Here is a 20837-nt window from a genome sequence, read left to right as displayed (position 1 = left end):
TGTGTGCGCGCAGGTAGCAGGCTCTGGGTGCAGCTGCGGCGTGTTTGGAAACACTTAAAGCCTCTAACCTGGAACGAGTTGCATTGCTCCGACAGCTTTGAAGTCACCAAGTCTCTGGGCTCCCACGTCCGTCTGAGCCCCCCCCCCCGGCTGCGGTCCAGACACTTAACCCGTCCTCCGACAGCGACCTGTTAAACGAGCGTGCGTAAACACAAACAGGCAAACAGCGCAGTGCTGGGCAACGACGCGTAGCCTGCTAATTTTTGCGGGTTTGTTCAGAGACTCATAAATCAGACCGATGTTTCACTCTGAAAGCACTTCATCTGATCCGTGATCATTACACACACACACACACACACACACCAGTGTTTTTATGATGTGATCACTAAATTAATTATGTCCACTTCACGCTCCACCATTGCCTCACCACTCATCGATTTTATTTCACGATTTGATTATGATGTAGACCAGAGGTCGGCCCTGGAAGACCATCTGTTTAACCTGCTTGTGGGCCTTGGTTGTTGCAGTGTCCGAGTCTCCAGTGTGTCTGTCAGCTGAACGGAGGGATAGTGGTGCTGGAAAACAATGCTGTTGGCAATTAGCATCCCAAACACTGGCCTTTAGGAAGACTGATATGCCGTGGAGAAGACGATTACCATAGCATTTTATTTAAATTCCGAGGCAACAAATAAGGGCAGAGCTGAGATACAAAACAACTGTAAGGCTCATCGGGCCTTTATTTAACTTTATAAACTACCTTTGATTCCCAGTCAGGAGGCAGGGTCTGCGCACAAAGGCCCATTGTTGACTCCTCTGAAAGTTGTCTTAACCCTTTTCATGCAACCCTGTCAATTTAGACTGTAAAGACATAAAAGGCAGCGTGGATGTCAAAAGGCATTTTCAGGCAAAATATTTGCTCTTGGTGCCAGTAAATGACTTTCGCCTGGAGACGATGACACCGCACATGTGAGTAGGATTTAACTCCTTCTTCTTGGTCATATTTTTAATTTGCGCCTGCATGGCACATTAAATCGTACCGCCAGTAATGAAGACGTTGGTCAAAGTTGCGAGGTGTGGTGAAATAATCTGAGGAGCACTCGGGTGATTTTAAGTGAATTTGATAGCGACTTTTATGATGGGACTCAGAGAGATGAAAGACGCAGTCGGCACAGTCCAGGCCGAGCCCTGCATAATTATACATAATGTATCCTATTTCAGAGCAATTAGCGCAATCAGGCGGACAGGGATCACTCTGCTGCCAGTGAGTAACAATGCATCACGGTCATTTAAGCTTCAAAATGCCATTCACTCCCTGGCTCACGGGTCCGCCTGCGGACCAGTGCTCCAGTCCGTTTGGCAGGTGGATGTGTCCAAAGTCCAAAAGTCATCGCCTGGTTTACTGAGGTCAGTTCATGTTCCGGTAATCCCACTCCGCAGAAAAACAATGATTGTAAAATTAATACATAACTGATATGAACAGACCTAATGACTGTACAGACATGCCCTAGATAGAAGAACATGAGGCTTTGCATATTAACTTTGCACCAACAATATAATATAGGCTGCCATTATAAAAAAAAAAAGTGTAAATATAGAAAGAAGAATGTGCTATTTTAAAAATAGATACAGGCTACAATTTAGGTTTTAACATATCTAAGCATATTTCATCATAAATATTTGATAAAGCAACCTACATTTATTACAATGCAGCCCACCTCTTGTCATATAGGTTATGAGTTATGCATTGACACTATAGCTATGAGGCTGTAGGCAAATTTAATCAAAAAATAGCTTATTTATGTGAAAGTATGTGAAAATTGAAACAAATCCAAATTAAAAAAAAAGAGGCGAACATTAACAGATGGGTATTTAGTAAGGCAACTAAATGCAAATGAAGTAGCAACCTTGACTTTTATTTTGGCGTTTCGCAGAGCCAGGAGCTGAGCCTGAAGCAGTCCGCCGGAGAGCCTCGCTGAGCAGCGGGGAGACAGACACACACGGGAGCGATGATAAACGCATGTGAAGCCTCGGGGATGAAATGACTCCATGCGCCTCGAAGAGAGGAGGAGGACAAGAAGAAATAGGTGTTTTTTTTTTGTTTTTTTTTTCCGAATTATTAACTCTCTAAGTCAATCAGATCCACCGCTTAGTGAACTTTATTCCCCATCCATCTCCCTCACCTTTCCCCGGCTGACAGGCAGGATGAATGTGTCCCTCGGTGATGATAAAAACCCTCTTGCGGTTCAGGCAGAAAAAAAAAGAGGTTTTGAGCTCGGTTGTCGCCAGCCCAGCGGGAGGGAGGGGTGGGGGTGTGGGGGGTGGGGGGAGGAGGGGGGGGGGCATATTGTTAGAGGAAAGTCTCTAAAAAAGAAATATTTGCCTGGCATCGCCACAAAATCACTCGGAAATGATGCATGATGGTTTGAGGTTGTCTGCTTGGAAATGCCCATATCCCCGCACTCTTCTGCCTCGATGTAACGCAGACGACTGCCGACACTCGGAAATAATGTCTAATCTCTCCCTTTCTCTCCGACGGTTTTTAGGCTACGCAAAACACTTTTGGTTGGAAGTCTGTTTCCCTCTTTGGCATAGCAGTGAGCGGCACCTGACACACCTGTGACCGCAACACCTTTTGTTTAAATATTAATGTGCGTCTTAAAAACCGCTTCCTCTTGTAGTTACTGAGGTTATTTAAGAACTGTATTGCCAATAGCCTGCTTTCCGGAGGAATATCATTTAAGGCAGTAGCCTTGCTCATTAATTTGAAAACAAACTGCCTGAATTACACATTTGGGTTGCTGCTAATTTCGAGAATCATCATCATTTCGCGACTAATAACTCTTAATGGCTCTGAAATCGGCGGCTCATTGGCCTGACTTTGTGCTGTAGCATTTTGAAACAGCATGCAAAAAGCAATAGCCTACCTTTGGTCCTTTTCCCAGACACCAGTCTTTTTACTGGACAGAACACTTGTGTAATTTTAATGCGGTGTAATTCGTAAAAAATAGTCCTATTAAATCACCTTATTTTTTGTTCGTTTGATATAAAGCATTTGAAAATTATCTATAAGCGGTATAATATACCTGCCTAAGACAGGCTATACAGCCTATTTATTATTACATAATTTACAGATGATGATCATATAATTACCGTAATTATTAGTCTAAAATTATTAATTAGTTCTTGTTGTGACTTCACTTTTATCCCAATTCATGTTTCTTTTCATGTACAAAAAAGTTTATCATTTAACAAAAAAATAAAATAAAAAATGTAAGCATAGGTTAAATAGGCCTGAAAGCAGTGGAAATTCCAGATCTTCCAGAAATGACATATTCTTCTGGAGAGGTTTTTGTGTTGCGTTTATATGAAATGTAAAAAAAAAACAAAACACACACACACACACACACACACACACACACTTACAGCCAGATAGGATCACTATCCCTCACACCCTGACCTCTGCATGACTTGAAAATCAAAATAATTTCATCATGTGAGCGGGGGTATCAGTGTTTCTTCCTGCCGTTCATTCCTCTGTAAAACTTAGATAAAACTGCGGCTTTTTGAATTTACAACATTCCATCGTTCAATCACAGACATCTCAATTACCCGAGGTATTGGTGTGAAATTGAATTATCGCCCCTTTATTTCTTTCACACCATTAAACAGGAAGCATACTAAAATCATTTGCAAATCACTGGCCTGAGTAATACGATATAGGCCATCTAAATGGGCTGATTAACTAATGACAAATCAGGGGATTTATTTTGATAAGTCGATCATTTCAAAGGCCCAGTGCGCTTGTTAATTAGAAACTAAATAGATTCTTAAATGAAATGTTTAATAAGCGTATAACAAGCAATATTTTCAACAACAAATCATTCCTGTAATCGGATTTTATTTTAAAGATGCCTAATAATGAAGTAAATGATGTAGAGCATCAAAATGCTGTCAGCCATATTTCCCAGAGCTCAAAACAAATTGCAGGAATAATGAAAACATGTTCAGTTGTATTTTAGGATAGAAAAAGGAGGACTGCTGCAACCACTCTTTATACTATTGCAGCAGTTATTTTTCAAACACTAGCCTACATGGAAATAATAAAAAAAAATTGATATTGGTATACTACTATGACTATTGATAATAATAATAACCATCATCATTATAATAAATAAATAACAACTGTCCATTAAATTACATTAAATTAAATCATTCATAGTAACTGTGTAATTCTTTTCAGCACTTAAAATAAATACAATCCTTTGTGATAATGTTTAATGTTGCAATGAAAAAGATCATGAAGCTTACAGTATTTTCCTGTGTTAAAGCAGGCTAGGTATCAGCTCTTTTATTTTGACTGTGCTCAGCATTTTATCACATAATATTGACCCAAATATCATATAATTGCTTTTTTTAGTAGATATTATTTCCTCTGCAGATAACATCAGTAAATCAAATTTTCCTAGGAACACTATAATCAAGATAAGCAAGAATAATAACTGTAGGTAATTGTGTTGGAAATCAGTTCTGTGGGAACTGACATCAGATACAAATAGGTTTTGAAATGCAATCATGAGGATTTATACAGTAGTGTGTGGGTCAGCCATTTTTAAAATATCACTGCAAAAACATAAACCATCCTTCACAAAAACCTTAAGCCCATCATTTCAGGCTGCTCCCTCCCACTTTACATCTGGCCAAAGGAAAGCAAACCAAAACAACAGAGGGGGGTGGAATCAGCGGGTTTGTTTGGGAAGTTGTACTGTGGACGGCAAGCCGCTGCGTGCCCTGTCCTTCAGATCATGGCGTAGCAGACTTGGCTCCATCCTAATCTCACAAGTCTCAACAGTCTGCAACTCAAGTTTATCCAGAGGGGGTTGAGCCTCTCGTAGCCCCCCATCACCATCCCATCTAACCCGCCCCTGTCCTCTGCCTGCCTCCACCCAGCGGAACACTCTGTCAGTGACCCTTTGCTGACTCTGGCTGCCTAATCCTTTAAATGTGGGCAAAGCCTGAAATGATGAGGAATTGGACTTTTTTTCATACAGGTGATGTCCTTTGCCTCTCCTTGTTTCCTTGTGGCCAACAGTATCAGCCCAAAGACACAAGAGATCCTCTGGTTGTAACGGGCCAGGCAGCAAACCCCACACTGGGCAGTCTGCAGCAGGAATGCAGGAGGATTTGTGTCAGATTCAGCCATACAGGTCACTACTGTAGGTACAGTACATCCCCTTTGTTGTGAAAAAACCTGAAATCAAAGAGGCCAAAAGGTTTGACAAATATTACGTTTTTGAAGGTAGACATTGAATATTTTGGGAAATGTGATTAGAAAGAAAATTCTCCTTACAGTCTGATAGATTTTACAATAATTTTCAAGTTATATCTGTTCACTGTTAAATATGTTCAAATTATTTGGATGCAAGTTGCTGTGACTCCATGGTATCACAGGCCTACAGAGGGGAATATGGTGTTTTGTGGTGGCTTCTGTATAATGCACTGGGTAATGTATTGAGGCTAAGGAAACTGCACTAACCTGTCTGGTTCACCCACAATAAATACTCAGCAAAGCTCTGCCTCAGTGGTGACCGGATCCATACAGATTTTATGTGTATGCAGTGAGTGCAAGTTAAAACTGCATGATGGTGCCTCTAGTTTGGCATGACTGTCAAAATTGAGGAAATCTGAAACCCTGGGTGTTGTCTGTATTCTGAGAAAAGAAGTCATTTCAAAAGCAGCATTTAAAAAGACATCTTCACTGGGATACTGCATCTGCCACTGCCTGTTTAATGTCATCATAACATGTCACTTTATAATAAAATCATTTAAGGGTGTTGTCAAATACCCATAATGCATACACACCAAAGATGCCCCTGCAGTCACAGTTCCTCACACAGTGAGCTCACTGGGGAAGCAGCACTGGTACCCACCTCCTTCCACAACCCCACCCCTCTCCTGTGGGAGACATATTTAATTTAATTAAGGCCTGTCAGCGCTATTGATTTTGGCACTTTCAATTATGGCTCAGCCCTTTATGGGCTCCATGGGCTGTGGATCTACTGATCTGTGATGAGGGGGCCCTATCAGTGCGGGACCACATGGACGAGGAGCCTCTTTGTCTTCCTTATGGCCCTGTGCTGTCTGCAGGAGACACTGACGTATGGCGGTTGCCTTGGTCCCACTACCCTCCTGCTACCCATAATTAATCCCTCATTAGACAGGTCTTTATTGTTTAATTTGTGCCGTTCGTAATCAAATTGGGCAGATTAATTGCTACAGAATTTAGAAACGCGGGTGAAAAATAACCACTTTTAATTGCCTTCAGGTTTTATGACGCCCCAGGCTCTTTACTGAGCCATCACTGGACACAGTGAAATATTTCACACCCTCAAGAATTTTCCCTAGTTTTTTTTGAGTGATGAACCATTATTGGGGTGCTCTTTTTAGAAAGCAGGGCAGCTTAGCTGAAGCTCATTAAAATGTTTCTCAGAGATATATTTTCCCTTGCAGTCCTAATTGCAAAAGTCAACCTTACAAATTCTTGTGTTTATTTATGGCCATGGCCTTTTGCTTGTGTTCTGTCTGACAGTGCTTCATGGTCAGTGTTGTGAGTGTGTATTTGTGTGTAAGAGTAAGAGAGAGAGGTTAAGTAAAGTACTTCAAGGAGGTGTGTAAGTGTGCACAACAGAGATAAAGTGTATGTGCGTACACAAGAAAATATTTATTAATAGAATTATATGTATGTAAATATGAGAACTTTCTGTGTGTGTGTTTAGGAGGGCAGTAGGGTTATCATCGCTACCTCTCATTGTAGTTTCTTCAGCTTCTAGTGGAGAAAAGTGATTTGGATGAATAGTGTTAGGTGTGACAATAAAACCGTAACAAGCTATTTGCTTGACACCTTTTTACAGCATATATTTAAGTGGTGACTAAAACACCAGTAGCTTCTAACACTTAATAAAGAAATATTTCTGTACACTTTGCACAGGCACCTTGTAAATGCAGTTCTAAGCCAGATTTAAGTGAAAACAGGGATGAATATTGCCATCACTTAGTATGGGTTACGGTTCACAGAGCTGAACTGAGAAGTAAAGGTAAACCTTTGTTCTAATATGTGCCAAATGCATTAACTGCTTGGATATAGCAAATTTTTGACAAAAGATGTACACGCCTTTTAAAGATGTGTTGATTCTGACAAATCCTTTCAGGCATGAGAAAAATAGTTAAAATAGTGAAAATTTGGAGGAAATATTTATAATTTGTATCCAAACAAGGAAGCCAACAGGTATTCACAATCCAAGTGTTAAAAAGTGATAAGTTACTTTTTTTTGCCAGATCTCCAATATTAATGATCTAATTATATAAGAAACAAAATCAAAATATTACTGCTGATTGTGCCTTTATTACAAAGCTGATATTGATGACTTTAGAAATAATTAATAAACTCTTAGGAAACTTTTCAACAGTTTTTTTTCTCAAAAAAAGATTAATGAAACACACCTTTTCATAGTCCTATAAAAGTGATTTTTGTGTAAGTACATATGTACAAAATACCTGCAAACCCTTTCACTGACTGTGCGATGTACGTTGCATGTGCAAATGCAAGACTAACTGGATGTGTATGTGTATGCAGAGCGTCACGTTTCAATGACATCATTTAATGAGAGCATTGATGTCAAAAGTAGGTAATTGCGTCGGCCGTCGTGTCACTATACACCTTGGCAATTATAGCGTCACTCAGCGATTATGGTTCATTATCTCTCGGAGAGGCCGGCAGTCCAAACAATGGAGTCGCACAAACCTATATACTAATTGCTAGCAGACACAACTAGACGTGTGGAGCCGGCTGAAGTGGTATACATTTAGCTTCTGTTGAGTGTATGGGAATTATGAGGGTGAGTTACACAAATATGATTATTATATTTCACTTGATGGACAGGTGAGCATAGTGAGAAGTACAAGCGTGCTATTTAGTGATGGATCTAGCTGTTAACTGCAGTGTAGGTGGACAGGATTGGCCTAGTGGAAAATACGAAGAACCACTTGAATGGTGGAATTAAAGGTAATTCAGGGAAGGATATCGACCCTTTTTAAAGAAAAAAGTTGGAAAGTTGAAGAAAAGTTGGCTCTACCTTTAATCATTAAATCCAGACAACAGGACATGAGTGATCTAGGCACAGTGGAATCTGTTTTGGATGTGTTATTATATATTAAACTTTTGTTAGTTCCACATCTGCAGATGAAAGTTTTCCCATGGATGAGCTGGTACTGTCCACCATTTTGTGCCCTGGCTAACTCCCCTGCCCTCCATGCACCACTCGAGACCTTATAAGGCAGTGTGGATTCCTCAGGCTTGCATGCTTCATATTATCTTCACATCCCCCTTATTCAATAGCTCCGATGATTATCTTTGTTGAAGTTGAGGGCCATGACCAGGAGCCTCGGTCCTTTTATGCACAACTGGATCTCGGTTTATGTTTTCTGTGTCATAGTGTAGCAGTTGTGTAATTGGTTCTGTTTCCAGCAGATGGTTGTCCACTGTTACTGTGAACTATTACAAATTCTGGAGTGATTGTTTGTAGACATGCAGATTTAGTTACAATTTATTCTATTTACTTCAACGGGTTCAGATGGTTTACAGGAAAGCATGATTTTAGAGTTATGGTTCCTCCAACCAGGTGATGACAATCAAACTCAGACAGCATCATTGAATAACTTTTATATAACCACACTTCACATAATGCCATTCAGCTCACTTGGCCTGAAATTCTTCTTAGAAATTGGGAGTAGTTTAGGAAGTACTCCGTGTCCTTGATTATTTCAGGGATGTTTTAATTCCTCCTTGACTTGCTAATCAAATCAACATCAATAGTATTTTCCCTCGGTGAGTCACAATGAAAGGTCTTCATTTTTCACCTCTTTTAAGTTTAAACCCTGAAAATGTAGTTCCTGGTTGGTTTGGTGACAACCACAGTAACTGGTGGTGGTTTTATACTACAGGTCCCAGAAAGCTATAGGCAGCAAACGCTCTTTGAGCAGCCACTTTATCAGAAATGTAACAGAAGAGCAACTGGTGTATCTGTTCACAGTGCGACCAAACAAACTGACATTGTTTTGATATACAAGTCAGTCAATGATCAGACTTTGTCTATCATGAAGCGAGCAACTGCAATCTGATATGAAGCTGCACAAATCACACGTGGTTTTAGACGTTACAGCAGGATACAGGGAAAGTAGATGGTTACCTTGCTGAGACGTTAGGAGGCGTGCAGCCTGTCGCGTGCAGCCCATCATCTAACAGCTCACTGTTGCTGCTCCTTCTGGTTCTTTTACTCCTTGCAATTTGTAAAACTGATCCACTGTCAAAAAATGCTGATAAATAATATTTTTTTTGTTTGTAGATGCATCATTATGAGAAATAACTGTCAGCGCAACATCTGTGACAAATATTTTTGCATTGCCTGTGACTGCTTCACAACAAAAGCTGCACTGTCTTTCAACAGCTGAACTCTTTTAATGATAACAAGGAGGACATGTTTAGTTTGTATTTGCAGTAACTTAATAAAGCTCTGAAGGCGAGTGGGCAGTAAACTCTGAGGCTGATATCAATGAGAGAAAATGACCAACAGTAATGCTGGATTGCTAGCATACACTGTGTCCTGTGAATCCCTTGTGCATGTGAAGGCAGTACAGGAATGGCAGTAATTACACAATGCAAGTACATTGAACGGCCATTGCTGAAAAATTTGACCATATGCTGTGTGGTGTTTTGTGGTTTGATTATATAAAAAATTGTTACATTCACACACACGAAGACTTGAGGCAATGTACAAGAGGGGTTGCATAGCTAATTATAGTTGTGTCAGGCTGTGATGGCAAGGCGCGCTCCTCACTGTGTGGTGGAGCCACAGAGGCTGCACAAACATCTCCTCAGAGGCCCCTGCTCCTTGTTTAATGAAACATCGCAGGGGCCCTGCAAATACACACAGAGAGGCAAAGCACAATCTGATGGACAGTGTCACCGGGGCCATGCCAATTATGTTTTCAGCAGAAAAACCCACCAACCCCTCTCCCTCCTTCATCTATACCCCCCCCCCCCTCCACATCCCACACCTCCTCCCCCTCTGCCCAGACATAGAATAACAGGACAGAGATATGATTACTAATCTGCCCCCCAAAAGCCAAACACTAAAAATGTTGAGATTTGTTTGTTCAGTCATCAAGAAGTGTTTCAAACTGAAGTGTAGGTCTGGAGGAATGATGGTGTAATGAGAGTTTGCTGCTTCAGATGTTTGTTTTTGTTCTGATTGGATTGCGTGAGGCTTGATGTGTCTCGGGGAGCTCACTGGTCTCATTATGGTTGTAGCAATCTACTTTTAATAGCAGCAATTTGTTGGGTATACCAGGATTGGTGTCATGGACTGTATACAGGATTGCAAAGACACATTTAGTTCTGGACCTGTGTAATGTAACACAGTAATCATGTTTTTGTGACTTGGTGGCTTGGTGACATGCTGTAGCTATATCGTGTTTTGGTGTCTGGGAGAAATCACTCCGGGAACCTGTGGACATCCCTCTCCTACCTTGTGTGTCTCTGCTCACAGCCACCGATGATAACTTCCTCTTTTCTCCTCTTGTGATTGTCTCCATTGAGGCACCTCTGCTGAGCTTTCCACATGGACGAGGATGTGATGAAGTACTCTTTTTATGGATTCATTCAGTTTGCTGGCAAAGGTATTACATCCACCTGACAAGGAAGGATGGATCTTTCATTCATCAAATTCCTTAATTGTGCAGGAGTTAGACATCACATATGTAACCGAACAGAGAGCACGAGACAGGGGAATAGAAAAGAAAGCAGGTACAGAGGGCGGCTTTGAAGGTGATTTAGGTTCTGGTTTGACTATGAATATGATCAGAAGAATAGGCGCTAAGGGTTATTGTGTGAAAGAATAAGATCCTTCTCTTTGTCAGCCAGGCCTCCATATTCCTGAAATAATTAGCCCTGCATGCACGGTATTTGCACTTGCCCGAAAAGTGATGAGAAAGCTTAATTATGTATTTTATTCATTTGTTGTATTGATTTATAGTCATTGAATTATCTAAAAATATGAACAATCAACCAACTGTATTGGCAAGTGTTCATAAATGATAGCCAATAGTATTTTTCATGTGTTCATTCTGCTCAGAAAATAGTTTAATTATAGAAAAGTTAAGCTTCCGAGACAGGACAACACAATCTGTCCTCAGCCTCTAAATTTCAAAGACACAATGCTATTTTCTGCTGGCCGTATGTGCCACATTCACTGTGGAAGTGAGCTTGTGCTTTCCCCTCTTGGTCTTTATTTTCTTGTTCAATGCAGCAGGGGACCCACTCAAGCAACAATGGTGGATAAACCTACATGTACACAAAGGCAGAAAAGGCCTATAAATGAACAGCGGAAGGCTTCAGAGTGGGAGACGTGGTCATGTCTTTATTTTAGCGTAACAGGATTAGCGAGCCCATGAAAGGGGACAGCACGCAAAGTGACATGATTACGGGCGGTGTCAGTTTCACTTTACAGTTTGAAGAGGTCCCCGGTCTCTCTTCCAGGCGAGGAAGCGCAGCGGAGCCCTGCCCCGGAGCTGAGATCGCCCCAGCTGCTTGTGAACCCTTCAGGCGTGGCTTTTTGAGGCTGACATGGGGGCCTCTACCACTCCTCCACCCCCCGCAGCACACAGCTCATTGGGCATTAAGAAACACAATTAAATTCAGCTAAAGCAAGACCACTGACTGCTCGGCTGCAGCCTAATAGGCTTAAGAGAGGAAAATAAATCTAATTGCATGTTATTGGTCTGAAGTTAATCCTCCATGGCTTGACACTGGAGTGAGTTTTGGCGGGTGTGTGAGGCATGCTCCGTGGTTTTGGAGCAGTTCAAGATCGACTCAGAGAGAGGTGTTTTGATGGGACAAAGCCAAGGGGTTGCACTTGACTCCTGACAGGGCCTGAAAAGCTCTAAAAAGCTTCTTAAGTGGCCTGGAAGTCTTATCAAGTGCACACTCTTGTATGAAGAGCATGCCCTGTGAGACTGTGCTCACCAGTGAAATGATGATGTCAGGACCACAGTGCAGAGTAATATAAGGTTTCAGTTCCTTGTGCAGTTTCATTTGGGCTGAGGGGATTATGAAAGCTTGACAATGTTCCAGTGACTGCAGGCGTGGGAGGTAAGAGGTGGTATTGTGAATTAATTGTTTCATTACACAGTTTTGAGACATATTAGATGGGATTAATATGCAATTACTCTGTCCTCCAGTGACACACGATCTGATTTCTAAGGGCTCTGTTAAACGAACCAAAGCAATATAAAACACTTAACTTGCTGTTTGGTTTTTGAAATGGTTTCCAGTCCTAAAGCAATCCTGCGAACAGATTGTATTTTTCTCCAGTCCCACCATAATTGGAGCCTCACTTTTGCCCTTTTGTACATATTATTAAGTTGTTAAAACTATCAAGTCAGAGGTTGGGCATTTAACCGCATAGCCACACACAATGTCAATCCTCTCTCTGTTATTTCAACTCGACAAGATTTGGCCTCTCTCAAGGTTTTTCTCTAAGTGTACAATACCTTTCAGCTGTGCATATGGTCATGGATGTTCTGGTGCAAGATGGCTGAATAGCTCGTGGTGTAAATAGGACCCAGACGATTGAACTGTGAGTGGATGGAAACAGTTTTCTAACTTATTTACTTTGGAGCGATCAGGAAAACCACCTATTTACTTCTTGAAAGATATAAGTCTGCCTTTAATTTGGTGGGCACTTCAGCGACTCATACTAATGGTTCTCCCTTGGAGAGCGGAACTGCGGCGTGTGAGATTTGCAGCATAGTGACGGGCTCCTTTGCTGCAAGCAAGCAACACTGAGACAAGTCAGTTAACCTCAGACGACACTGAGTTTGGCTCTTTGCACAAAGGCCTCCACTTGTTCCAGTCACTATCAGTGGCCACTGAAACTCCAACCAGCTCTAACTTCCCAATGGTGGGTCAGCAAGCTGGAGTGGTGGTTTGTGGTCATTCTCAACAGGGATCTTGGCTAAAACCTGCTGCGCAAAGACATTAAACTATCTTATTACAGTCTTAAAAGAAACCTCATATGTTTTTAATGGTTAAAGTGAGAAAAACTGAACAAACCAGCAGACAAAATATAATATAAAACCTGTTTCTTAATTAGCACAAAGGCTACTCATACCATATAGAGTGACATAAAGAGATAAAAAATTTCATTTTAAAGGCAGAGGAAAGAAAAAAATGATGATCGTCTTTTTACACTGCCAGAAATTGCAGCATCTGCCAAGATTCAGTGGCCATACTGACATAAATCTTTCACTTGCATCAGTTTCACCAGTTGAAAGTAGAAACGATCATCCACCTTTCATTTTCATATTTGCCGTGAGTTGGTGTCAGGTTGTGTTTAACTGTCAAAAGTACAATTACAATCCAGAGTCTTCAGTTTGTGCTTAATCTGTAATTTTAAAATGTAATGTATTGAAAACTACAGAGAATTAAAATCATTCATGACCCAGTTTGGATCAGCTGAAAATGGTAAAACCGACTGTACATCAGCACAATTAGTGTGATGGTGCCAAGTCCAGTTTCTGTTTTTCTAGATGCCATACAAAAGTACATTCCACATACTGACACTGTCATAGTGTCTTATTGTAATTTCATGCTGACTTTAAACCATATGTTTAGTTTGGATCAAGAAATTGCTATCACTTTAAGATGGTAAAACATCTGATGAAGTTCCAGCACCACTCACAGACATTATTTACAGATGGAGCAGTGCGTTCTTATCTTGTTGAATGGGAGTAGACAGTCGATAATTAGCACAATCAATCGTGTTGTTTTAAAGGAAAGAATCCCCTTGGAAGTAATGTTGCGTCTTTGATCACAGCCTGATCGCCTGTCTACTTATCTGGACTGTTCTACACACGAGGCCTCTGTTTAGTGTTTAGATAGTGTCCTTTGTTATCCATGTGGCTTCTTCCTTTGTGTGGTCAAGCATGGAGCAGATGAGCCTTGAAGAGAGAGTGGCTGGACTTCAGCAGCAAATGTCAGGTTGTGGTGAATGTCAGTGAAACCCGAAGAGCATATCAGGATTTTCCCTCACACTGATAAAACCCAGATTTAGTGCCGCTCATAAAACACAAGGCAAATTGTGTGCTTATAGCTATCTACTTCAGGACCTGGTAATAGGGTCCACTAAATTTCCATCTCAAATACCACTGCCAAGTGAGATAGATTTTTTTTACCCTTTCAACTATGTGGGTGGGTGGAAGTTTTGATTCTTTTTTATCTTACTTTTTTATTTGTTTCTTTATGCAATAAATATGCTATAAACGTATCTATAGATTTTAATTGTCTGATAAGAAAAAATGTCAAATATTTAGCAGAATTGCACATTACCTGAATTTCAAATAATGATACATAGTCGAGTATACATATACATACTTCAAGACCAAAATCTGCAAGCTAAGGGGTAATAAGTGTTATCATTGGATTAGCTGGTTCATAAGCCCCTTTTCCGCTCTCACAGGTCTGGAAGAAAAGTGCTTTCACACGCAATTGAACCCAAAGTTCATATCCTTACGCATCAGACCAATTATCTCAATATCCGGTCAAGAGCTTTTAAACTTGAGGAGTACGGCTAACTCTGAATCCAAACTCACTGTATTTACACTTACATTTACACAATTGGCAGACACTTTTATCCAAAGTGGCTTACAAGTGAGGGACATCAGTAAAGCTTCAGTGCAGTAGGAAACCTTGGCCTATTTAATAAGTATAAGGAGAATGTAAAGAGGGTTTACAGCAATGTATTGAGTGAATGTAAGAGCGCTTATCTATGAACCACAAATGTAAATTGTGGCGGAGACATTCAAATAAAGGAGTGACAATTCAAATGAATTTATTGTTAAATTAATAGTACAGTGCTTATTTTTCTATAATTGCTATCTGTCAGTTTAAAAAAAAGTTTTGCAATTTTTGTTTATTTACCCCCTTCTCTAGATAAAATAAAAAGTGCTGGTGTAATTAAAATTGCTTTTTCAGCAACAGCACATTTCCTATTGACATCTGTTCTAGCACAGTTTAACACCAGCATGCCTTAACCACAGTGCAACAGTAGCTCAGCAGTGATGGTGTGGAAACAAATGCGGCAACAGAATCAGCCTGAGGCTCAATTTATGGCTCAGTGAAAAGTACAGAGAGAAAAAACAGCTGCGCTTTCCTGCAATTCCATATGCAGCCCCAAACTAAGATAATTATGATAATTACAACTTTCATCAATTCACTGTCACAGCATTTGGATTTCCTGACTTTACCTTTATTTATGAGACAGATTTTTTCCTCAGTCTACTTTCTGCCTCCTTTGCTCACTGTTTCTCTCCCCCGCTCTCTCGTTTCACAAGAAAAAGGGGAAACGAGAATATTATTACAAATAGTGAGTAACTGCGGCCACGTTTTTTTTTTTAACAATAATGAGTACAGGGCTTTGTCTTGACCCTTGAAAATGGCCTGCAGTAAAAAAGTGAAGTGGAGGAGGAAAGAAGAAAATGCCAGTAGGCAGTTTTACATGTACATGTACATGTGAATGTATCAGTTTATATTCTAGTCTGTGTACAGAGAAAGAGGACTACAGAGACTGGGAGAGAAAAGAGAGTGCGGCTGAGTGAGAGAGAGCAGGAACCTCCTCTGGTATCTAAATGATCACAATGAGTTCCTTTCAAGCCGTAGCGCCCATTGCTGTGACTTGATATGATTTTTATCAGATGCTGAAATGCTACATTACCAAGTGGGCAGTAAATTATGTCTAAACCAATAACACTGAGACCCTGTGCGGCCCAACGGCCACGAGGGCCAAGTGGGAGGAGATGAGGGAGGACTGGGGGAGGGGATTGGGCCGGAATGAGAGAAGGATATGATGGGGTGGGCTTTGGGGTGTGAGGGGCATGGCTGGAGTTTGTCTTGATTAGTGGAGTCTGGGGGCGCATGAGAGTCTGGCGATAAGGCCACTTGCAGGGAGTGTGTGTGTGTGTGTGTGTGTGTGTGTGTGTGTGTGTGTGTGTGTGTGTGTGTGTGAGAGAGAGAGAGAGAGAGCGAGAGAGAGAGAGAGACAAAGAACTCCAGAAGAAAGAACATAAATGAAGGTAAGAGTGTGTTTGTGTGTGTGGCTAGGTGTAGATTTATGTGTGCATTTAGTGAAGGTGTGTGTCTGTCAGAGGTCAGAGAAATCAAAGAGGAGAGTCATGGGAAAATGTGTTTCAAAGCTGCCCCCAATAAATGAGAAAGCAATAAATTAGCCTCAGTTACTTGATGCTTGTCGGATTAAACTGCTGGATTGGTTTAAAGTCTAAGGTCTAAAGGTCATTTCAGAACATTTATTTCATTTTTTTATTCCAATCCAGTTTACTGTTTTGACAATTTAGGGTTAAACTTAAATTAGAGTTAATCTTTGCTCAGAAATCAGTATATACTCTATACTCTTGCTGTGTGTTTGGCGTGGGTCAAAATTGTAATTTCAAATAACATAAATTTAACTTTTATTGATTTTTCTACCATGATAGCATTAGTGTTCTCCAGCTTCAATAAATGTTCTAGGTTGTAAAGGGACAGATGTCATCAATGGAAAACAGCACATATAGCGACTAATGCTAATGTAGCCTTGATGAAAAACAGGGAGAACTCTTATTGTATCATTGTTCATGAGCTAAAGGTCTATGACATGCTCACTCCAGTTAGCGCAGTACAGAAGCTGATAACACAACTCCAAGCAATACAGGTCCTCAAATGTCAGTCAACAACAACTACAAATGCTCAAGCTTGAATCTCGGACACTGTTTCCACAAATGCGTCCAAAAAGGTTTTCAGTGCTGCACAATAGCTGCATTATTGTTAAAGTTAATAAGTCCCTACACAAAAAGAGAGGATAATTCAAAGTCATGCAATACCGCTGAAAAGTTGTGTGAATGTGTGTGTGTGTGTGTGTGTGTGTGTGACTTATCCTGTCCATCTGCCCTAATTTGTTTATTCCCATCCTTTTCATAAACACCATTAGAAGGCAAATAGGTGATCATAAACTGGAATGGCGCTCCCTCCCATTTACTCAGACAATTAAGATCAAGTGAGGAGATTCAGCTGACCATCTTTATTGGCCTCCGCTGCTTTGAACACAAATGGAGTAACTTTCCCTTGTCGCTTTTGTAAAGCTGATTCTGCTGAGCTGTGCAATGTGGCTCACTGATTTATTTGCTCACTGGGTTTTGTTGTCATACAGGGAATTATCAAAATCTTTTTCAGAGCAAAGATAAATGGCGCCAGTAAAAACAAGATGAATGGCAATGTTTTTAAACAAGTGTAGAAGTTGTAATGAGCAATAAATAATCATCAGAAACCTGGAAAACCTGGAAATCAAGCATCCAGACTAAAGTGCCAGAAGCATCCACACTGAAGTGCATGTGACTGGTGTGATACATTCTTCCTTTTATGCTTTTGTCCCTGTTTACAATATTTCTTTCTATTTGTGCACTTCATTTATTCCTCTAAAATGCTATTGGCCTGTCATGTTTAATTACATGTTCTTCATGAGATGAAGTCCAGTTTCCAGCTGACCCTGTCACTGGCAGAGAATACTAAATATGAACAGAAATGTAATCACTGTGTTGTTTAAAACCACCTGGGCTGCAACAGAGAAAATAAATCTTTTAATCCCATGGCCAACCTTTGCCTCTTTTGCCTCTTTTTGTGTCAATTTTCATTGTTAAAAATAGGGGCTTTAAAACTTAAATGAAAATCCCCTTTCTTTGTAATGTTTATTCTGCTTTTTCCCATATCCGCTGCCATTCCGTCTGTCGCTTCCCACCCCATTCACCATATTCCCGGATGCAATGGCTTGGAGCCAGCGATAGACTGCAGATGAAAGGGTAGAAAGAAGGGGGAAGATGGTAATGAAGCAGAGGGAAGAGACAAGAAGTCTCTGCAGGGACTCTGATGCCTCGCGGGACTTGTTTCACTGTCAGACCACGCTGGCCCCCACGTCCACAGCTCCCTGTGGAGAAGATGTGTCAGAGGATGTTCTGGGTCAGCCATGGGAAGAGACCACGTCTGAACAGATATCGGCTTTCTGCCAAATTACAACTGTTACCTTTGATGTCGGGGAGTGTAAATAAAAACAGAATTAGCAACAAGGACCAGAAACTGTTGAAATGGTCTGAATCTGACTTAAATCTGAGTCACTCCACTCTAAGTGCACCTCAGTAACTGAACAGACATGCTCACACACAAACAACCTTAGAAAAGACAGAGTATATGGAGATGAAAAGTCCATTTGTTAGATGAACATTATCTAGAATATTTCAATATGACCTCGAAACTCATCAGGCCCTTTTCAGTGGTGTTAGCGTGACAGCTTCTGTGAGTGGCAGGCCTCACCATGCTACGTCATCCCGTGTGCAGCTCTGCTTTTGCTCAACAATTTACCACTTTAAAAGGCCCAATGGCCAATCTGCAGACAATCGTCCCCTGTAACACTATCTGGGCCCTGCTGATAAAATGCAGATGTGGCTCCTCTCAATGTGAATTTGTGACCCATTAAGTAGAGCCCCTCCTCTTTCTTCACCACTCCATCCCTCCTCTTGGCAGAGACTCCAGTCCGCCTTTTCACATGCATTCCCCAAAAGCAGGTATGTGGATAGTATCAAGCTAACGAGTCACAATGGTGAATTTGTTCAACAAGGAGCACCGCATTACTTAAATCCAAGCGTGGCTCTCCCTCTCTTTGAGATCTGCGGACTAGATTGGCAAGGTCTCCCCTGCGTCTCGTTTAGGGACGGACAAAAGGTGAATTCAAGCGCTCCCTTTGAGGTTCACGAGACCTGACTCTAGTCTATTGATGCCAAGTCTCCCCTCAGTCTCCCAAAATGTCTCCATTGGTCAGGCATCACCGCTGTGTCTCGAGACAACCTTTGTAACAGTTTGGTAGTACTTCAGTCATCTAGAACAATCTAAATCATATTGATGGAATGACTCACATCCGTGTGTGCAAACTATTGTCATGTTTGACTGACTGAACGTGTGTTAACTTCCCACTTTAATCCGCCTTTATCACTTTGATCTTGGTCATAACCACCTTCTGCTTTGTTCTGGACTGCACGCATACCGGATTTATTTTTGTTTGAATGATCAAATATTTTAATTGCAGGGTAGTTTAGAGCCAACAACAAAATTTTGCAAGATTATACAATGAGCCACATGTTAGTTACTATTCCAGCTGAGAAATCTATGTTGGAAATAAACTGCAATAACTTCCATGACATTGCCATTATGAGATGCCACATGATGTGGTTGATGGATGAGAACAACAACAAAACAGACAATAACAGGATAAAAAACAAGCTTTTCAGTGTAAGCATATAAATACAGCATGTAACCAGCTGAATTACAACACTGACATGATAAAGTAATCTACCAGTAATATCCCCTTGATTGGTCATTGATTGGTCATTGCATTGCAGAACTGAATTTGCAGCAAAATTTAAGTTTAACTTTGTTGCTGGTTGACACAACCACAGTTTTCACAGAGTGTGGTGTCTGTCTGATCATGGCCTAAGAGCCTCTGCTGCAGCAAATCAGTGCCTGAAACCCTGCCCCCCACATCTTTCTGATGTTGGAATTGGGGGCCATTTTTTGTGATTTTTCATTTTTCTGGAACTGACACTGACAACTGACGATTAGTCAGGGGTGCAGAGGTAAGAAAGTACACAAGATTTGAACTTCACTCTCAAGTTTGCACGGCTACTTGTGTCTCTTTTCACACATGCACCAAACACCAAAATTGCATTCAAGGGGAGATCTTCAGACAGTATGTGCTGCTATCCTGATTCTTCACATCTTGTCCTCTGAGGCGACAAGCTTTTCACCCCACCATGAAGAAAAGCCATGAAGAGCAGATATAAACACTTTTGCCTTTGGATTTGATTCAACCACCTAGTTTTTTTTAAACATACTCAAACCTTAAAACATTCAGACCTGCACTACTACCTCAAAAGACTGACTGTGCCTCAGTAGTGAAAAAGCTCTAAGTACCTGAATTAGTCTACCTGTGTTTTTCCATAGTTAGCAACAGCGGTGGAGCAGGGTTGTGGAGTATGGCTGCGACTGAGCAAAATTCAGTATGTCTGTCTCTGTGTCTATCTATGCTCTGTGTCTAACTTACAGATGCTGATAGTTTCTCTTTATATCCATAAGCAGTAAATTGTATTTTACGACTTTCATACAATTCCAGTAAATTTAGTTTTGACCACCCCGACCACTTCTGATTTGAAAGCAGCCAAATAACAGTGTCTCAAACTGTTTATACTGACCTCATTGTTCAATTTGTAAAGATCCTTCTCATCTGTGGCTTGGCCCAGTAGTGCCTCTGGCTATGCTTTTACATACTATGTGATCTAGCTCATTGCACCACTTCACTGTGAATAGAGAGAGTTAAAGTCAAAGCCTGGGGTAACAGAGGAGAGCATTATGGATGAGCAGCCTGTGAAAAAAGCCCCATTGAAAAAAGGCCTGTGACAGTTTAATTGGTCGAATTAGTCACGATATTCAAATCGCCTCTGTTGACCAGCCAATGACTGAAGTGTGTACTACTGCAGGCTAGGCCAACCATAAAACTCCGTCCAGGTTGCAAACAAGACACATTAGGCTTTCCCTTCCTGCCAGAAAACCCCAGTCCAGTGGCACTGCACTTTTGCCAGTGCAGCTCCTTGAAAAAGTTTCATTGCTACTTTCTGGCTACATGGAAAACATTGAA

This window comes from Trachinotus anak, unplaced genomic scaffold (genome assembly GCF_046630095.1).
Source record: "Trachinotus anak isolate AG129_WGS33_773 ecotype Australia unplaced genomic scaffold, CSIRO_AGI_Tana_v1 ptg000013l, whole genome shotgun sequence".
Classification (NCBI taxonomy): Eukaryota; Metazoa; Chordata; class Actinopteri; order Carangiformes; family Carangidae; genus Trachinotus; species Trachinotus anak.
This window is presented reverse-complemented; position numbering follows the sequence as displayed.